The sequence below is a fragment of the Cavia porcellus genome, unplaced genomic scaffold, assembly GCF_034190915.1.
Source record: "Cavia porcellus strain 051 isolate PalLab524CR breed Dunkin Hartley unplaced genomic scaffold, mCavPor4.1 scaffold_13, whole genome shotgun sequence".
NCBI lineage: Eukaryota > Metazoa > Chordata > Mammalia > Rodentia > Caviidae > Cavia > Cavia porcellus.
This window is the reverse complement of record NW_026947496.1, coordinates 1,115,696-1,133,895: the sequence shown is the minus strand read 5'-3', so window position 1 is coordinate 1,133,895 and position 18,200 is coordinate 1,115,696. Positions and strand designations below refer to the sequence as shown.

The window sequence follows — 18,200 nt, the reverse complement described above, 5'->3', positions numbered from 1 at the left end:
AATACAATAACAGTATAGGTTTCCAAAACAGGATGATAAGAATTTGACAAAGGTTGTAATATTGCATATTGTTACCTTCAAAGGGTGGCTTAGATTAACAGTTATAGACATGTAAAAATGATCTAATCGTATAAGTATTAACTGTTCTTTTCCAATAACCAATACTATTAATAGTATATTCATTTTAGTTATGTTATGTATATATATGTATATATGCATATATACATATATACATATATATGCATATATGAATGAATTTCTGTTTTGTTTTTCATTTTACTTTATTTTTTTCCTCCTTTCCCCTATCCTAGTTACTTTTCCTCTTTGAGCAGTTAGTTCCTGACCTTACACAGTTTTGGATCATATATACATTTTCAGTTTCTTACACCAGAGAGACAATATTTACACATGTGAGTTTGATGTATTTTATTTATTAGTAAGGTCTCATTACATCGTCTTACTTATAAAAGTCTCAATGTGATTTTTCATAGCTAAAGAGTATTCCATTGTATAAAAATACACGTCTTTTTTATTCATTCCTTGCTTGATGGCCACTTAGGTTGTTTCCAAGATTTGGCTATTACAAATTGTGCTGCTAAAAACATAGGTAGACATATATCACTGTGGTATGATGTTTTCAGTTCTTCTGGGAAAATGCCCAGAAGCAGGATAGCTGGCTCAAATGAAATCTCCAATTCTAGCTTCATAAGGAGTCTCTCCACTGATTTCCACAATGATTGAACCAGCTTACACTCCCACCAACAGTGGAGAAGGGTTCCTTTTTCCTCACAGTGCCTCCCACATTTGTAATTGGTTGGTTTCTTGATCTTGGCCATTCTTTCTGGGGTGAGATGGAATCTCAGTGTTGTTCTCATTTGCATTTCCTGAATGACATTGATGTTGAACTTTTTTTCATGTATTTACTTGCCATTTGTATTTTTTCAGCTGAGATGTGTATAGTCATCTCAAATACCCATTTTTGGGTTGGGGTCTTTGAATGTGGGGGGCCTGATTTTTAAAATTCTTTATATATTCTAGATAGTATTCCTTTGTCTGAGGTGCAGTTGGCTAAGATATTTTCCCAATTTGTAGGGTTTTCCTTTCATTCTGTTGGAGATTTTCTTTGACATGCAAAAACTTTTTAATTAGGTGAAATCTCAGTTGTTGATTCCTGCAAGTACTTCTCATGCAGTTTGATTTTTGTTCATGAACTCTTTGCATACTCCTATGTCATACAGATTTCTACCCACTGTGTCTTCAAAATGATTTAGTGTTTCTGTTCCAATATTTAGATCTTTGATTTCTTTTGACTTTCATTTAGTGCATGGTGATAGACATGGATCTGGTTTTAGTTTTTGGCATACAGAGAGTCAGTTTTTCTAGCACCACTTATTAAAGAGACTGTCTTTCAGTGTACATGTTTGGCCCCTTTGTCAAAGATGAGGTGGTTGAATGTTTTGCTAGTTGTGGCTATATCTTTGAATCTATTTCATTGATCTCCAGGTCTGTTTTTATTCAAGTACAATGCTGATTTTATCACAGTAGCTTTATAATATACATTCAAGTGGGAGATTGTGATCAATTCTGCCTTACCTTTGTTACTCAGAACTGCCTTTGCTATTCTAGATCTCTTCAGGTTCCAGATAAATTTTAGGGATGATTTCTCTAGATCTGTAAGGTAGGCAAGTGGTATTATGATTGGCATTGGATTAAATCTGTATAACAACTTTGGGAGAATGAGGTCTAGAGAGTTTTTATAGGGCAATTGTCCCAATTTCTTATTTACATGGGATAGGAGTTTTCCAAGGCATTTTGATAATAATTGAGCCTTTCTCTTTATCCTTTGGGCCACTGTGAGCCTTCTTCACCAGTGTACTCTTATAAATTGAATTTTGTTTTCTGCTTTCTGTTTTCAACAAGTCTACATTCTTGCTGCCTTTTCTCTGTGTCTAGTCCAAATCTCTGTTCAAGACATCATTCTTGTGAGTAGCATTGTTGAAGTCTTATGCAAACTCAGATTTATTATTCTGTCATTAGAAAAAAAGGAAGGAAATTCACACATAAGGAAATTCACACATAACGTTGCTCTACTCATATTTATTGAATGAATAAAACTTTTTATGAAATGAAATTTAATGTATTTAGTGTATTGGAAAAAAGAGAGGAGGAAGAGAGAGAGAGAGAGAGAGAGAGCATGAGAGAGAGAGAGAGAGAAAGAAAGGAGTTAATAAGTTGTGTTAATAGTTTTGTTAATAGTTGTGGCTTGGCATGTCCGGTACCAACATCTAGTTTCCTAGATTTAATTTAGGTAAGTCATTATAAGTAAATAAGAGCCTTATCCTTAATCATTGCAATATATTTCCAGTGAAAAAGTTTTTGTGTTTCATTCACTAAAAGCAGTCACTGGATGTAAGTTTTAAGGTCTATGAGGATAAGGACTGTGTTTGCATGACCCACGATTATAGCCACTGTGTTGATTCCAGATTAGTTTTCAGAATAGAAAATCAATACATTTTAAATGAGCGACAAATTTAATGAAGACTTGGTAGCAAAACTTTCAAAAGTAGCTAAATTTTACAACAGTGCTAGGAAAATTGATATGCAATCATGTGATTTATTCATTTACTAAAACATAAAAAAAGAACAAAAATGATGATACAGAATTTCAGACTAGCATAATAGGACATTAGCAATGGTTAGTATATCGCATATTGTTATCTTTGAAGTAGTTGCTCAGATTATGAGTTATAGGCATGAAAAAATAAACACTGAGTTTCCTTCTGTGTGTATGACAGTGTTTGACACTGGGGGATAAGAAATAAACAAAAGAGTAAGTTTGAATACACGCAGCTTACACTTTGAGTGAGAAAACAACAAGCAATGGGAGTGCACGTGTGCTGCGTGACTGGCATCGGAATCGACCACTTCCAAGTGTTCCGGTAATCTTGGGCCTTCCCTGCAATAAAAGCAGTGTATCCCTCCATGTGTGATATAACATGCTTTCGGAAAGGTAGTGGCATATTATTTCATAGAGCAAGCCTCCAGAAACCTTGTATGTTTTTCTTGACTGCTTTGTTCTTAGGTCTCTGCCATACTTTGATTTCTGTGCAAACATGCCCAGAGTAGACTAATGTATAAGAAAGAAAAGTGAAATGTGGTTGGCTGCCACTCAAATCAAGTGAAAGTCTGAAAAACTTCTAATTCTCAAATAACTTAAGGTGCAGGGGTAATATAATCCTAGCATTATGTGCTCCTGAGATTTTTTTTACCAGTTATGCTGTATTCTACAATAGGTTACTGGCACAAAGCAGTCTTAATATTATAGGTAATTAAATTAGGTAAAAATTAATAGGCAGTAAGAAAGGAACAGGCCCAGGAGGAAGTCAATGTGAAAATGAGAATATATCAAAACAGACTGGACTTATCAGAGACTCCTACAGTGAGACCCAATCTCCTGTCAGGTGCTACCATGCACAGAAGAAAGAAAGAAAAAGAAAAAGAGAAAGAAGCAAAAGAAAGATAGAAATGAAAGAAATGAGAAAGAAAATAAAAGAAAAGAGAGAGAGAGAGACAAAGTGGTGGTACAAGGGGATCCAGGATGACCAGTTGTTCACAAGGCTACACAGCAGCCACAAGGAAACTTGACCTCAGCATTTATTGATGGGGGAGGGGATGATCGGATGACAGTAATTTAGCAGGTAGCTGTGGTTTTACACTAATGAGAATCTTGCACTGGAAATACTTTACTCTTCATAGTTTTAAACTTAATCTTAGTACATGGGAGAGGATGAGTTGCCCCTATAGGGATAATGGAAAATCTCAAAAGTGTGATACACAAAATTTCAAGCCTCTGTTAATCTCTTATGGAAGTGTGCAACACTAGCCATTGTGATTTTTGGTCCCTAACATGAAGGTGTATCTGAAGAAGGCAAGGCCTCAAGATTAAAATACAATGTACAGATTTACATTCATCCCTAAAGGGTGAATGGGACTTAAGATTACATTGTAATTGGTATCATCCAGTCCATTAAAACTAGATATGTATTGGACACCCAGTGGGTGACCCAAACAGCTGGACTTATCCATTCTCAAAATGTTCTTGTTTGAGAAATCATAGATAACCACGGCTAGTGATGTCAGTCTCATACCCTGGCACTCTGCTTCCTATTGGATCAATAAGAGCTAAGTGGCTATATTTATATTCTTGCTGATTGATTATAGTTTGAACCATGTTGTATCCACATGCTGGACAAGTTGTATTTCACAGAGCCTTCAGTGACAATCCATTTCTGAGACCCCTCTTGTCTTTCAGAGACTATGTCTTAATAAATCTTTCCTATTCTTTACCTGCTTTGTCTTCTGGAATTCATTTTCAAACTTGGCACATCTGAACATGAGCAGGTTTGGTGTTATACTTTTCCTGTATCATTATCACATTTTAAGTGGTGATCATTGCTAGGGTGAAACAATAAAAATAAAGCAGCTCAATGAGAAAATGTTGAACTCATCACATATTCACTGAGAAAGTGTAAAAAGTGAAGAGAAATTTGTGTAGAAATTAAGAATAAAGTGAGAATTCCAATTTAATATTTCTTTTGGCTTAGCTACACACTAAATAGGCCAGTTTCCTGCTTCCTGGTCTTCTCTCTCCTCCACACTTTAGAAAATTTGTAGTTGTAATTTCTGTATGAGATGTAAATATTTTTAAAAACTCCTTGGCGATTTTACAAGAGTGTTTCACTTGAAGGATGGAGAGGCAATCCCTCTGAAATGCATAATTTGATATAGGGCAAAGAAACTAGATGTCCATATGTGTTGTGTTCTCTAAAATTAAGATTGAATTTTTGAATCAACAGACGTTAAGAGCAGAGAAAGAAAATTTCTGTCTGAGAGATACACAGAAAGGGTCCCACGTGGATTGCCCAAGAAAGCCACAAGATGAGGCAGGTCCAACCTGGGAAAAGTGGGCACACAAGATGAGCAAGAGGTGGGACAGAATTATGGTCAACCAGTAAGATTATCAGTCTAATTGCTCAGGTAGCATTGATTAACTTAAGGATGAGGGCCTTTGCTTGTAGCAGCTGAATTAGTGGCCCCTTCTGGCTTCCTCAAGGTGATGTGTATCCATGCAGAATATCAATCCCTGATGTTTATCTTTAGGGTGTGACTGCATTTGTTTTGTCTTTCCTTTTGAGATCTGGCCCAAGGTGCTAGGTATTTGTTTTCCCTTACAGTTGCAAGGTATATGATCATGCTTATAACTGTCAAGGAAGATAGAATCTGTCCTAATGACTGAACATCTATGGGAGTATAAGAATGTAATATAGTTCTAAGTATGAAACTATCTCCTATCCTCAAAACAAGAGAAAGTAATTTTAAAGGTTTTATATGACATTCATAGAGAAATTTGTATGCTGGTGTTTGAAAACCAGTGTAGAATTTAAATGAATAATATTAATTATAATGATACATAATATTCCTAGTTACAGTTATACATAATATTCCTAGTTAATATAATTCCTAGTTCCACTAGGAATATGATATCAAGAGTAGAGTCTCTGATATAAAGGCCTTAACATTAAGACCAGTATCTTCTTCAAGCATAGGCCACCACACAGATAAGCTGTGAGATATCTGACATAAAAAGATAAAGACATATAAGGAGATATAAGCAGATAATTGTGAATAAAAGAAAGGCAGAAAAGATTTTTAGAATATGGGTGGAGAAAGGACTGAATATATAACAATATAAAAATTTACTAAGCTTTTGGAGTAGCTGAGAGAATGAATTAAATGTAAAGAAATCACTAAGAAGGGAGTAGAGAATGTCTGGAGAAACATAGCAGGTATATGACAGTTGGCCTTTTTCTTTCAAAAATGACTTTCAGTGTAGTCCACAGGACAATGAGCATATTTATCTTGTTTCTAGTCTTTTTGAGAAATATTAAGAACACTAACTTTTCCCCTTATTTCTTTTTCTTTATAACTGCTGTTTATTTTCTCTTATAACATTAGAATAATCATTAAATATATTTTCAATATTAATGAGATATGTGTATCCCAGCATAAGATTTAACTACCTGGTAATGATAGTACCAACAATAAGAAATACTGTACAATAGTGACCTGATCCAAATTCTGGTTAGATGTTATGCACTGCCAAAGTATTTACCCTGCTTCCTGGGCTGCAACAATTATCCTAAAAGGAATCAGGTAACAGCTTTTGGTATGGAGTGTTACTTTTAGTTACTTTTCTCTTGTTTCTTAGACAAAATGCCCAATGACCACGTGAAAGAAAGAAAGTGTTTATTTAGCTCACCGTTTTTAGACTGTGTAGTTTGTTTCAGTCCATAATCAGCTGGTTCCAAGGCAGGTGGCCTGACTGGGGGGCAACAGTTCAAGCTGCAGAAGACAACAAAGCAACAACAGCAAAAAGGGGAGAACAAACCTCTTTTCCTCTCTTACATTGTATGCAGGCTCTCCACCTTCTGCTGGTCTAACACTCACACCCTCTGCCCCTCTCTGGCACAGTCTCAGAACCTTTCCCAAGTGAGGACCCTGACCCCCTGCTGAGTCCCTTAAACTTCTAAACTTTTCAAATTAATACAATATCCTAGAGCCCTAAGGGCATGTCCTCTACACTGTAGGATGTAGAAGTGCTGAGTTATCCGTATAAGCTGCTAAATTTCTCTAGTCGACACACTGCAAGGTTTTGGGGAGCAAGAGAGACCCACGGAACATTTGCTGTTAGTGAATTTTGCTGGATTGACATACCTGGTTCAAATTATTGTAAGTATTGGCTCCTACTGGCTTCTCCTCATTCTTTTTTTAGTTGGTGGTGACATTTTAATCTCATGGTAGAATGGAAGTCATAGACAAAGCATTAGTGTGCCCTTTTTTTCCCACTTGTTGCCTTCTGGGAGATGTGTGGATGATGTCTGGTAGATGAAATCCTCATTTCACTCCTCTAAATACATCTTGAAATCCAAGGAGGGACAAAGCAATTAGTTTAAAATAATTCATTCTTTAATGTTTATCCTTACATTCTCTCTCTAACTTTGTCTCCATCCAGGAATACCAGGTTGAATCAATAATCAAAATTGCTACACATATTTTTGTGAGTGTAAGTATCATGTACTTTTTTCATAGTACAGGCAATAAGGGTGTTAAAAATATGGAAAAATATACTTAATTATACAGAATTCAAGGAAGTCAAGGCATGAAAATGGCATTCAAGAAGTAAAGTTACACATATATCCTATTTAGAAAAGAGATATGTTGTAATACTCATAGATGGAAACCAAGTTGTCATTAAATGGGTTCAGACATGCTAAGGACAGATAAAAGGATTCTCTTTTCTGAAGGATAAATAACTTTGTGAGATAGGAAAGTTTTTCACCAAATAAATATTTAAGCTATAAACAAAGACAATGTCCTTTGTGAGCACAGCAGAGCATCTATCAAATAGTTGGAAATTATCTGAATTTTACGAAATTTAGCTAAAATTTCAGACTAATTGTGAAGTACTCTGGGGATAACCAGTGACACCAGAACATATTCTTTACTACCTATTAAACTACAACACTATGAAGAATTAATGTACTTTTTCTGTATTTTTATAACAAATAATTGAAGCAAGTAGAGAAAAATAGAGGTAAACATAAAGACAACATAGTGCAGAGACACAAGGAAATGTTGAAATGTGACTTCAAGGTTTACTTGAAATGATTGTAGCCATTTGACTGGGCAGAACTAACAATATTTGATGATATTAATGGTATGTTAGTTACTAAAATGTATTTTCAAATTATTGCATTATATTCTTTTGCTGTTCTTACTATTCTCTTGTTTGTAGGGAACATCTATACTTGTGTGAGCTGTTCACTGAGAATCTGTAATGCACAGGACAGGCGGAGAGGTCAGCTAAGAAACAGCAGAAGACAGAAGACAAGACTGCAGTGATAGAAAAAGATGGATATCAAGCCAAATGCAACAGCACTGCGTGCTGTCGGGCAACAGCAAAGGATCCCTGTGCATACAAAAAGAAAGTTGCACAATATGAAGGAAGCAGTAAAAATGAAATGAAGTAGAAGAGACATGCAGAAAGAAAAATGTTCTTGGATGTGTCACAATCGTCTTGATTCTTTACCTGGAAAACCTGTATTTTTTCCTTTGTAATTATCTAATATACTTTGTGTCAAAGAACAAGGACCTGAGTTCCACTTAAAGAAGATGAAGAAGTTAACAGATACCATTTTCGGGTTTTATCATGAAATTAGAAATGAAAATTTTCAGTTTCTAGTAGTCATGAACAGAGAGCCTCAGGTAAGCACGAGAGTGCAGGCAGACAGTCAGGATGCTCCTGCGCAGGCTCCTCAGGTGCAGCTGTGCTGGTGGGAAAAATCATGCTGTTTAGCCTAACGAGGCAAAACAGAATAAAGGCCAAGGTAATTCAGTAGAGAGGGTCTTAAATGCACAGCTGTATCAGCTGCTGCCTCCTTCCCACCTGGTCTTCATTTTTTCTCTGTGTAATCTGTTTGCTTCCCTACTGGGCCTGCTAACATTATCTGATTCCAGGCCAAACTGATATTAATCGTTTGTTATGAGGTCCTCCAAAATTAATAAAATTTGAGTTTGTCATCTTGGTGTTCCATGAACTAAAGTTAACTACCTGTGTCAAACCCTAAAGTCCACTTGTTACACCAGGATCAGGCTAAGATGTAAATCTCCATTTGAACTACAGAACAGCTGCACTCCTCTTGAAACTCTACATGCACAGAGAGATGTTTGTTTGTAAGTGGATACAATAGACAGAGTGCTTGTTGGTGTTTTAAAAGCCAAAACCTGGAATACTTTTCTTTTGACTTTACATATGGAGAAAATTACCGTGTAAAATGTAGAGGAGAATAAAATAATACCAAGATGAGTAAGTCCATTAAAAAAATGTAGATGAGCAAATGACTTTAGCGTTATTAATGCTGACTGGGAATTTGACTGGCCAAATGAGCATGTTTATACTTGGGACCAATTAAAAGGCTTACCATTTTAATCACTGGCAGAACTGGACATTCAGTGTTTTCCTGGATGACAAGGGTTTTCTTGTTTTTTTCAGTTTGGCTTTGTTTTGGTCTAGCAACTGCACCAGAGTGTCCTCAGTGTAGAGAAGATAACAATACACTACCACAGTTTTAGTAACAATATTTTGTTACTAACATTTAGTAACAGTGTCTCAGAGTCTCTCTACAGCTTGAGGGGAAAACATTGTTGCCATTCCTACCCTGAGGAAAAGCTACAGTAACTGAATGTTTCCAGAAGTAGAAAAATCCTACCAGTCCAGAACCTCCACGTGGACCTGACCTCTCAGCTTTCCCTGACTCCCCACCAGGGCAGCTGCTGTGTAGGATCCGCTGTAACGTACCAACAGCACAGGTGGTGCTGTGCGTTGGGGCTGGACTCATGGAGAATGTCCAGGAGCTTCCCAAGAAGACCCCTCCAACATTACTAGGCAAAAAGATGGATCGGGAACACCCTCCTAAGCCCCGGGAATAGTTCCTCCTGAAATAATTAAATAGACACACATCTTTCAGCTTTGATTATTTTTAAATCAGCCTGAAAAGACCAGCTTTCAGATTCCTGAAGAAATTGCAAACATATCTTTTTAAAAAAATGTAAGTTCTGTGTGATTCCACATTGAGTCATTGAATTGTGAGTTACTAGAATTTAAAGCCTTTGTTTAATTACTTGATTCATAGAAATTCTCTTGATTCATTAATATACAATTTAATCCCCAAAGGCACTCTGATTTTCTATATTTCCCTCTTTAATTTCAATGGGCATTTCTATCACAGTGTTATACATTCTCTTATACGACCCTCTACTTTTTCTTTTTTTCAGTATGGGGATCAAACTCAAAGACCTTCTACATTGGTAAGTCTTTTAAAATATTTGTAATTTCTTACTTGTGGTTATTTGAAAAAGGTACAACTATGAAAACACTTATTACTTTTCACAAGCCTGAAAAATAATGTACAGAAAAAATGCATTATCAATTTTGATATTTAAGCTTAATTCACAAAGAAATCCCCATCACATTTGGAGAAAAAAACTAATCATCAACACCAAGAAAATCCTGTCTTCTACGGTTTCGACCAGCTTTTGTTTCATAAAACATGAATTAAGCCTTTTCAATGACTCATTGCAGAGTCTGACATAGTGAGGTCATCTAATGAATGCAGGGTAACAACCATCTTTGAGTGTAGGTTGTCAGCTAAAAGATGCCATTTGCTGTTTCTGTTTTGGTCCTTTGAGCATGATTTCGCTTCATGTGTGGCCCTACCATGGGCTCCAGTCTTCAGCCTTATGTGTGTATTGCTTCTCATTTCATCCTCAGATTTCCTAAGGATTTCATAGCCAAACCATCGATCTTCATTTCTCCTGCTCCCCTGGAGCAGCAGCAGATTTGTGGAATGTTCTCAGGCTCTTTCTGTGCAAGATTTTCTTGTCTTGTTTTGCACTTTTTTTTTTTTGTGGTCAATAACCCCACTTTTTTTCATACCTCAGATTTTGAAGACTTTTGTGACAGTTATTGTTTCCTTGCATGGCTTAAAAAATAGTCATTCAATAAAGCTTTCAAATCTTTCTTGGGTCCTTAATGCCTTCCTAGCCCATTAGGTTTTTGAGTAGAAGCCAGAACAAAATGTAGGGAAGAAGATGTAGATGTGCAAAATGACTTTCATAAAAGTCCCATTTATAACTTCAATACACATTTATAACTTCACATTTATGTCACATTTATAACTTCAATACACAGCTGATTCACCGTCCAACAGCATGATCATTAAAGAATAAGAAGGACAGCAGGGACCATTTGGATGAAAGTACAATGAAAACCAATTTAATTTTCTTATCTGTAAGTGTGAAAAATGTTTAGTATGCTGGAATGTCACAGGAGGAAGTCCAGAGAACACAGGGATAACAAACACCAGGAGGACTACGGAGGAGGAAGTTTTATTATTTTCAACACAAGTCTCTCACAGACATATTCTTAAATTTATGTGTAAGAATTCCACTGGTGTTCCTGTGCTAATGGATATTACACATATATAATTTATATACTGATTTTGTTTCTTTCAGCTTATCACTGGATTGTAAACATGTTTTGGATTTTTATTGCTATTTTATTTGGATAATCATCTCATTTGCAAAGAGTGACATCTTTTCTCATTTTCTATTTATTGATATATTTTACATTAAAATAGTACCATGTACAACTGTCAAGTAGGTGTACATAATCAATTTTCTGCTTTTTAATTCTAGTTCATTTATTTTTTGCTGATTATTCCCTTAATTATTTGGTCATTTTATTGAGACACATTTGATACTATAACTACACACATTCACATATACAGGTTGGAGTTTGACATGTTCAACCCTATTTTGTTTTGTTTTTTTCATTTACTTATTGGCCTCACTAGTTCATTCATTGTCATTTTGAATATTAATATTAAAACATAATTGTAATAGGTATTTGAAAAAATAATTCCTACTTATAATTCTTTTTAATCATTTGCTCTTTGTCCCACATTTATGAGAAATTTGCCATTAACCATCTTTAGTTTTTTAATCGGTAAATAATTTATTTCCCATTGTTGGAATAGCCTTGCTTCACTCACATCATGATGATACTCTCTTATAAATCCTAAATTTTGTAAAGCAGTATTTGTTTATTTCTGTCTATATCAATGGGAGATATTTGTACAATATTTTATTTCCTTAAAATATTTTTGCTTTGCTTTTAGTTTAAGGCTTTCCTAAGGAGGAAAAGGATCCGTGATAATATCATCACAGTTTAGTACCTTTCCTTTTCTTCCTTTCTTCTGGTTAAAAACCTGAGTAGTGCTTTCTCAGGTCTCCAGATAGACTTTTATGGCTGCTTGATGAGGTTCGTGAACATGAGCTCTGATATGTCACCTGTGGGGCCTTGTTCTCTTTTTGATTCTTGACCACTTCTCTCATAGGTTCGTCCAATATCTCCTCAGACTTCAGGAGAGTTATTTTCCTAAACTTTAAGGATTTAAAATATTGTATGTTTTGTTTTGTTTATTTTGTGGTATTGGACATTGAACTCAAGAATCACTGAACTATATCTCCAGGCAATTTTCAAATTTAATTTTTAGGGGCTGGGGATTTAGCTCAGCGGCATAAGCACCTGCCTTGCAAGTAGGCAGGTTTGATTCCTGGTACCGATAAAAACGAAAAAGACCAAAAAAAAATTCTTATACAAATTTAATTTTTAGAAAAGATCTTACTTAGTGGCCTGGGATGGTGATCCTCCTGACTCTTTACCCTCTCAATAGCTGAAATTATAGACCTGTAGCACCAAAGCTGGCAAAGACTAAGGTCACATAAGTAAAACAATAGCCGTGAATTTTCAGGTGATATTTGTCTTGCTTGGTTATCATAAAAGTTCTCTCGGTGCTGACTTTGCAAAAGTATCTTTTAAATAATTTTGATCATATTCCAGGCTATTGGCACACATTTCATTCCTGGAGATGGTTAGAATATGGTGTTTCTAAAATGAGAAGGACTTATCTTTTCTCCTCTACTTTGGAACTAAGATGAGGTAAGTGGCCAGATACCTCCCCCCTCCAACAACTTGTGTCAAGTGTTCCTCCAAATCTGTACTGTTACATGTTTTATGGATACCCTGTTGCCTTCTCCAGTGTTCATGGCTATCTTGAAACCTACATGTGGCAGAGTACACAATTAATTGTATCTAGTTTTATAAGCAGCATTAGGAAGCCAAAAGTAAATACACTATTTTCTGAGTGGTAAAAACTTCACATGTTTTAAAATCTATGACCTGAAATTTGTTCTATGAATAAACCAAATTGTAGATAACACAGGATGAAAATTCCTCTTGATATCTTTTAAATTATCAATCACAATTTATGAAACCAATCACATACATGAATAATTTTACACTGCCTAGACAGGTATCAAAATCATTCCAATACTGTGATTGTAAAATGGACCAGTTTTTAAAACTATGACAGTTTACATTTGAAAAACTTGAATAATTACTTTGAAAACCAATTGAGCAATACTTATTATGAGCAGTCCATCTTGGGTTATTTTGGAATGGATAAATTTTAAATTGATATAAAATGTTCTGTATCCTAATTCTGTGTTATATGCTTCTTGTCTGACTTTCGCAAATGAAATAAAAAGTATGAAAGCTATTTTTAAAGCATCAATTTTTACTCAAATATTATTTAAATGATGAAAAATATTAATGTATTTACAGGGAAAATGTACTCTTAAATCACTACATGTGGGTAGTATAAGATTCAAGAATAAATAGTATAAAGATCAGAGGAAGACTTCACAAAATTGCAAATAAATCTGCTTCTGTACATATTCTTTTCAGATGCACATAGAAATGCTTACTGAGTTTTAAAGGAATACTTCTATTATTTGTGATCAGATAATGTTATAAATTATTTCTTATTGCATAAACTTATTTGTAATACTAGAAAAATGAACATTAAATGTATCAGTAGCTTATGAAGTTGATCAGAAATATTCATAAAATCCTGGGCCTCTGACAGCCCAGTTCCTCGGATTGAGAGAGGGTCACTGAGGTTGGGGCAGGCAGCTGGAGACCTGAGGAGCCGGTAGTATGTGCTGGAGGCCTGCTAGCTCCTTGACAGGCAGCGGGAGCGATGAGCCCAAACTCTGGGGCTCAGGATGGTGGACACTCACTCCAGCCCAGAATTCCTCCACATTATTTAGAGTTTCCCGGCTCATGCCTGTTACTGGCAGACTGTTCACTATCCCCAGGGGCCTCCACTGCACACTTCCTCTGGATTATCCATGAACTGTTGGCCACACGCCTCGGCACAGGGTTCCGGTGCCCTGCACGCCTGGCACCGCCTGGGCACGCGGGGCTGCGGGACAGAGTCTTCCAACAGCAACCTGGAAACGGTCACTCTGAGGACAGGGCAGCGCCGAGGGGCCCAAACCCCGCTCTGCTCCAGACATGCCAGTCCCCGGTGACTTTTTCTTGCTGGTTAAAAACGCGCCTGCGCCTCCAGAGTCGAGGGGCGCCCTTCCCTGGTTCTGAGTGAGCAGCAAGCCAGGCCAGCTTGGTGAGGGGAGCACTCTTCCCCGCGCCCTGGGCCTTGCCGGTATTCGCCCTAACTCTATAGCAACATTTTTAGAGTGAATATTTTGTGTTTACTTTTTAACAACATTGCAAAATATAAGTACTTAGTACTCAGTGATAAAGTTAACAGTAATTACATCAAAACATGTTTTAAAGGTAAATAAATTTTCTTAATTTATTTTAACCCGTTTATTTTCCCATTTGCTGCTAGGCTACCCACGAGCAGTGGCTGTGACTCTGTCACTTGCAGATTACAGCAAAGAAATAGAATTCAAAGGGCTGCTGCAAAGTTTGCTCTTTTCACAGGGACAAAGTTTGCAAGACTCCAAGATAAACAGTATTTTGGGGTGGAGCTAAATTTTGTAGTTTCAAGCTTTGAAATCTACCACATGAAAATGTCAAATACTGATCATCATACAGCTCTCTGTTAATATTTACTAATGACATTCCAAAATTATATTTACTTTTATCCTACTTTGTATATGCATATAGTACATATACTATTTATATGTCTTGTGGAGAATTATTACAAGTACATAACACACTTCAATTCCTTTTACAGTGCTCCTTCCCTTCCACCTGGCGATCCCCTTCTCTACTGAGAAAGATCTATCCTCCTAATTCTTATTACCTATCATTTATTTTGCTTTATATACTTTTCCTAACTCTCTCATATAAGAAAAGCCATGTGGTATTCAGCTGGTACATTTGTTTAATGTCATTTAACATTTTGTTCTCAGAATGCAATCATTTTCCTAAAAATAACTCAAATTTATCTTTCTTTGTGGCTAAATAGTAAAATGCTTATATTCAAAGTTCTCAGTAGTACTTCCAATGTTTGCATAACTTAACTTTTATTTTAAAGTAAAATGTGACTAATTCAAAATTTCTAAATGGTTTAAAAATATGAGATTTTTATATCAGTATGGTTAACATATATTATTATACTTAATAGATATTATAACACATAGTATATTATCACAATACAATATGAGTATAATAGTAATTGTGGGAGTTGATTTAAGAACTGTTACTAATCAAGGCTAAAAAATAAAGGAAATCATTGCTTTAGTTAATAGCCCATGCATTCACATCTAGGAAACACTTATTTGATTGATAATTTTTATTTAAGATATATATTTTATTGTTTTTAAAAATATATCACACTTTAATAAACAGGCAAATTGACAGTTTTTTCTCAGATTGGCTTCCATGTCTGCTTGAATGTTTCATTTTAAGCAACAGAATGGCATGAAAGTAAGAAAAACATGTTTCTAACAAAAATTCAATATGGTAAGAATAGTAAATAAATGTGAACCAGTTTCTAAGAGTATCTCATGGAGGTATTAACTGGAATGCATAAATCTCTCCACCATAGTTCAGAGATGAGGGCCGGTGAAATAAATGTATTAGTCAATTAAGGTATGATTGTCAGTTCGTGAAAAGAAAAGGTTTAATTTTGCCGACAGTTTTAGAGATTGCAGTCTAGATGAGAAAGACATAATAGTTTCAGTCCTCTGATGAGGAAGGGGCAGCACAAGACTGCATGAAGTTTGTGGAGAAGTAACCCTGCTCGCATCGTGAGCACAGAGAGACAGCCTGAGTCATAATTCCTCAGAGCATGTGTTCATGATGACTGCACAGCACTCACCAAGCCCCAACTCTTGTTTCTACAGCCCCCCAGTCTCAGGAATCACCTTTAACATGTGGACTTTCAGGGAACATTCCAGATTTGAACAACTAAGTACTGAAATTGAATTAGAGGACCTAGTCTAAGAATATTATTTAGCTTTTATGTGAATTTGGGTATGTCACTTATTTCTCACTCTCCATTTACTCATATTAAAATACATATAATGATTCTGCATTTGTTTCTGCATTATATAATTGTTTTGTGAACTCAAGTATGAAAAGAGTTTTATAGGTTTAAAATGGAAACTCTTATCAAAAGGTTTCCAAATATCAAACATATTTTTGTAGATGTTTTTATGACAATTGCACGGTCTAGGTTGTTAGGAATACAAACAAGTATGCATGATATATATGATATAGATGTATATATATATATATATATATATATATATACTTACTGGAAATGTTCAGTTTATTGATTGTCAGTGTTTAATGTATTTAGAGCATACAATATATTAGGTAGCTTGACAGATATCTGAATTGTATGATTGTTTGAGAATTACATTTGTCGCTTTTCTGTTTGGGGCCAAAAATATCTCTCATTTGCAATCCAAATGCACAGAGCTTCATATTGGCCCATACTTTCAGAGATCTCAGTCCCCCTGGTGGAAAAGCATCACAGAGGAAAGCTGCTACACTCATGGCAGCTGGAAAGAAGAGCAGGTTACAAAGAGCCAACGAAGAAAGTTTCAGTGACTAATATAGTCCGCAAGATTATGCTCTCTTGACCCATTTCCTTAAACTATACCCCACGTCAGAAAAGCCCATTCAAATACAAACTCAGTTTTAATGAGGTTACTGCCCTCACAATCTAACACCTCTCCAGGGGTCTCTCAGTCCAGTCAAGACTACAGTGAAGCTCAACTGATTGAAGTCTATGACTTTATCAATTTGACAATTATACATCTTTAAACTATGATTAATCTCTCAATAACCTTATCTCTTTCAAATACATTTGATCTTCAAATGAACCATGACCTCCTTATTCAGCTGGTTCTGCTCCTTGCCTATAACTTTTTTGGAGCATGGTCCATTTTCCTGGCATCTCCAAGTTTCTGTGGTATCCACTGCAGCTTCACTCCACTCCCAGGGACTCAGCAGCCTCTCAGGATCTCGTAGCAGGCAGGGATGCTGGTCTTATAGTATTTTTGCTCCACCAGACCACTTAATGCATCATCTTGAACTCAGCCTTACAGAGTTTTAGCATGTGGATAAACTAGAAAAATGATTTGTAAGGATATAGCATTTTGGTCTCTTGTCCAATTGTCAAAAGAATTCTCTCTTTCCATCAGAAGTCTAGAGCTTCTTGAGTACAATTTTTATTCTAAATCCTTTCAACATTCAGAGCTTCTGAGCTACTGTGATAATCATCTATCAGTCTCTGTTTATGGCTTTCTAGGAGTCTGAAGCCCACATCACCAAATCACACATTCCTCCTAAGAAATAGTTACAAAGGCTTCTGAGTCCCCATGGTCATGTGTAGCTACAGTAATGACCCCACTTCTCTATTGGAAATTTTCTGAACTGTTCACTTTTCTGTTGCCGGACAAAACTTCCAAACCTCATAATTTAAAAGAAAAGCTTATTTTGGTTCATATTTTCAGAGTTTTCAAATCATGATTGTTTAATTTTAAGGCTCAAATATCATGGCAGTAGAGCATTCACAGGAAAACAGCTCAAAATACCCCAGAAGGGTGGGAGAATGGGGCAAAGCCAAAGAGAGTTGATGGACAGATGCAGTCCCCGAGGTCCTGTCTCTGGGGCCTGCTTCCTCCAGCTGGACCCACATCCTAAAGCCCACTCAGCTATAAACTCATGGATAAACTTACCCATTGATGAGGTTAGTCTCCTCACAATCCAATCACTTCTTTCAAAGTCTCTTCATCTTTTCAAGTTGGTAATGCAGATGAACAGACACAATTTTAAAAGAATAAATACATATATATATAATTTAATATAATATTGTATATATATATCACTCAGTAAAATCTTTGAAAAAACTAACAGTTAAATATTAGTCCCAATAGGATAGTACTTGTTAGTGGTTCTGGCATTATGTTAAGATTAAAATTCAGTAATTTTCCTTATCTCATAGAAAGAACTGACTTTTCATTGTTTATCTTTTTTGTTTGTTTGTTTTTGTACCAGGGATTGAACTCACAACCTTGCACTTGCCAGGCAGGTGCTTGTGCTGCTGAGCTAAATCCCAGCTCATTGTTTATCTTTTAATCAACAACATGAATGCTAGTTAAACTAGTATTATTGATTGTGGAAGTGTGGAGTTTAATTTAAAAATTTCAGCACGATTTCTTCTTGTGTATGTGTGTGTATGTGTGTACCA

The 18,200-nt window shown here is 35.8% G+C and overlaps 1 long non-coding RNA gene across 3 annotated transcripts; it reads right to left on the bottom strand.

The window, feature by feature from the left end:
• Nucleotides 1-411: 411 nt before the first annotated feature.
• Nucleotides 412-17,802, bottom strand: LOC134478443 (uncharacterized). Of its 3 annotated transcripts, XR_010051056.1 has the most exons (5): nt 17,689-17,802; nt 6,775-6,977; nt 6,320-6,402; nt 4,348-4,455; nt 412-2,027 (listed from the first exon to the last, which is right to left on the bottom strand). It is a non-coding gene; the product is annotated as an uncharacterized LOC134478443 (long non-coding RNA). The 3 variants fall into 3 exon arrangements; XR_010051054.1 differs by lacking the exon at nt 17,689-17,802 and having other exon boundaries at nt 6,775-7,891; XR_010051055.1 differs by lacking the exons at nt 4,348-4,455; nt 17,689-17,802 and having other exon boundaries at nt 6,775-7,891.
• Between the last annotated feature and the right edge of the window lie 398 nt (nt 17,803-18,200).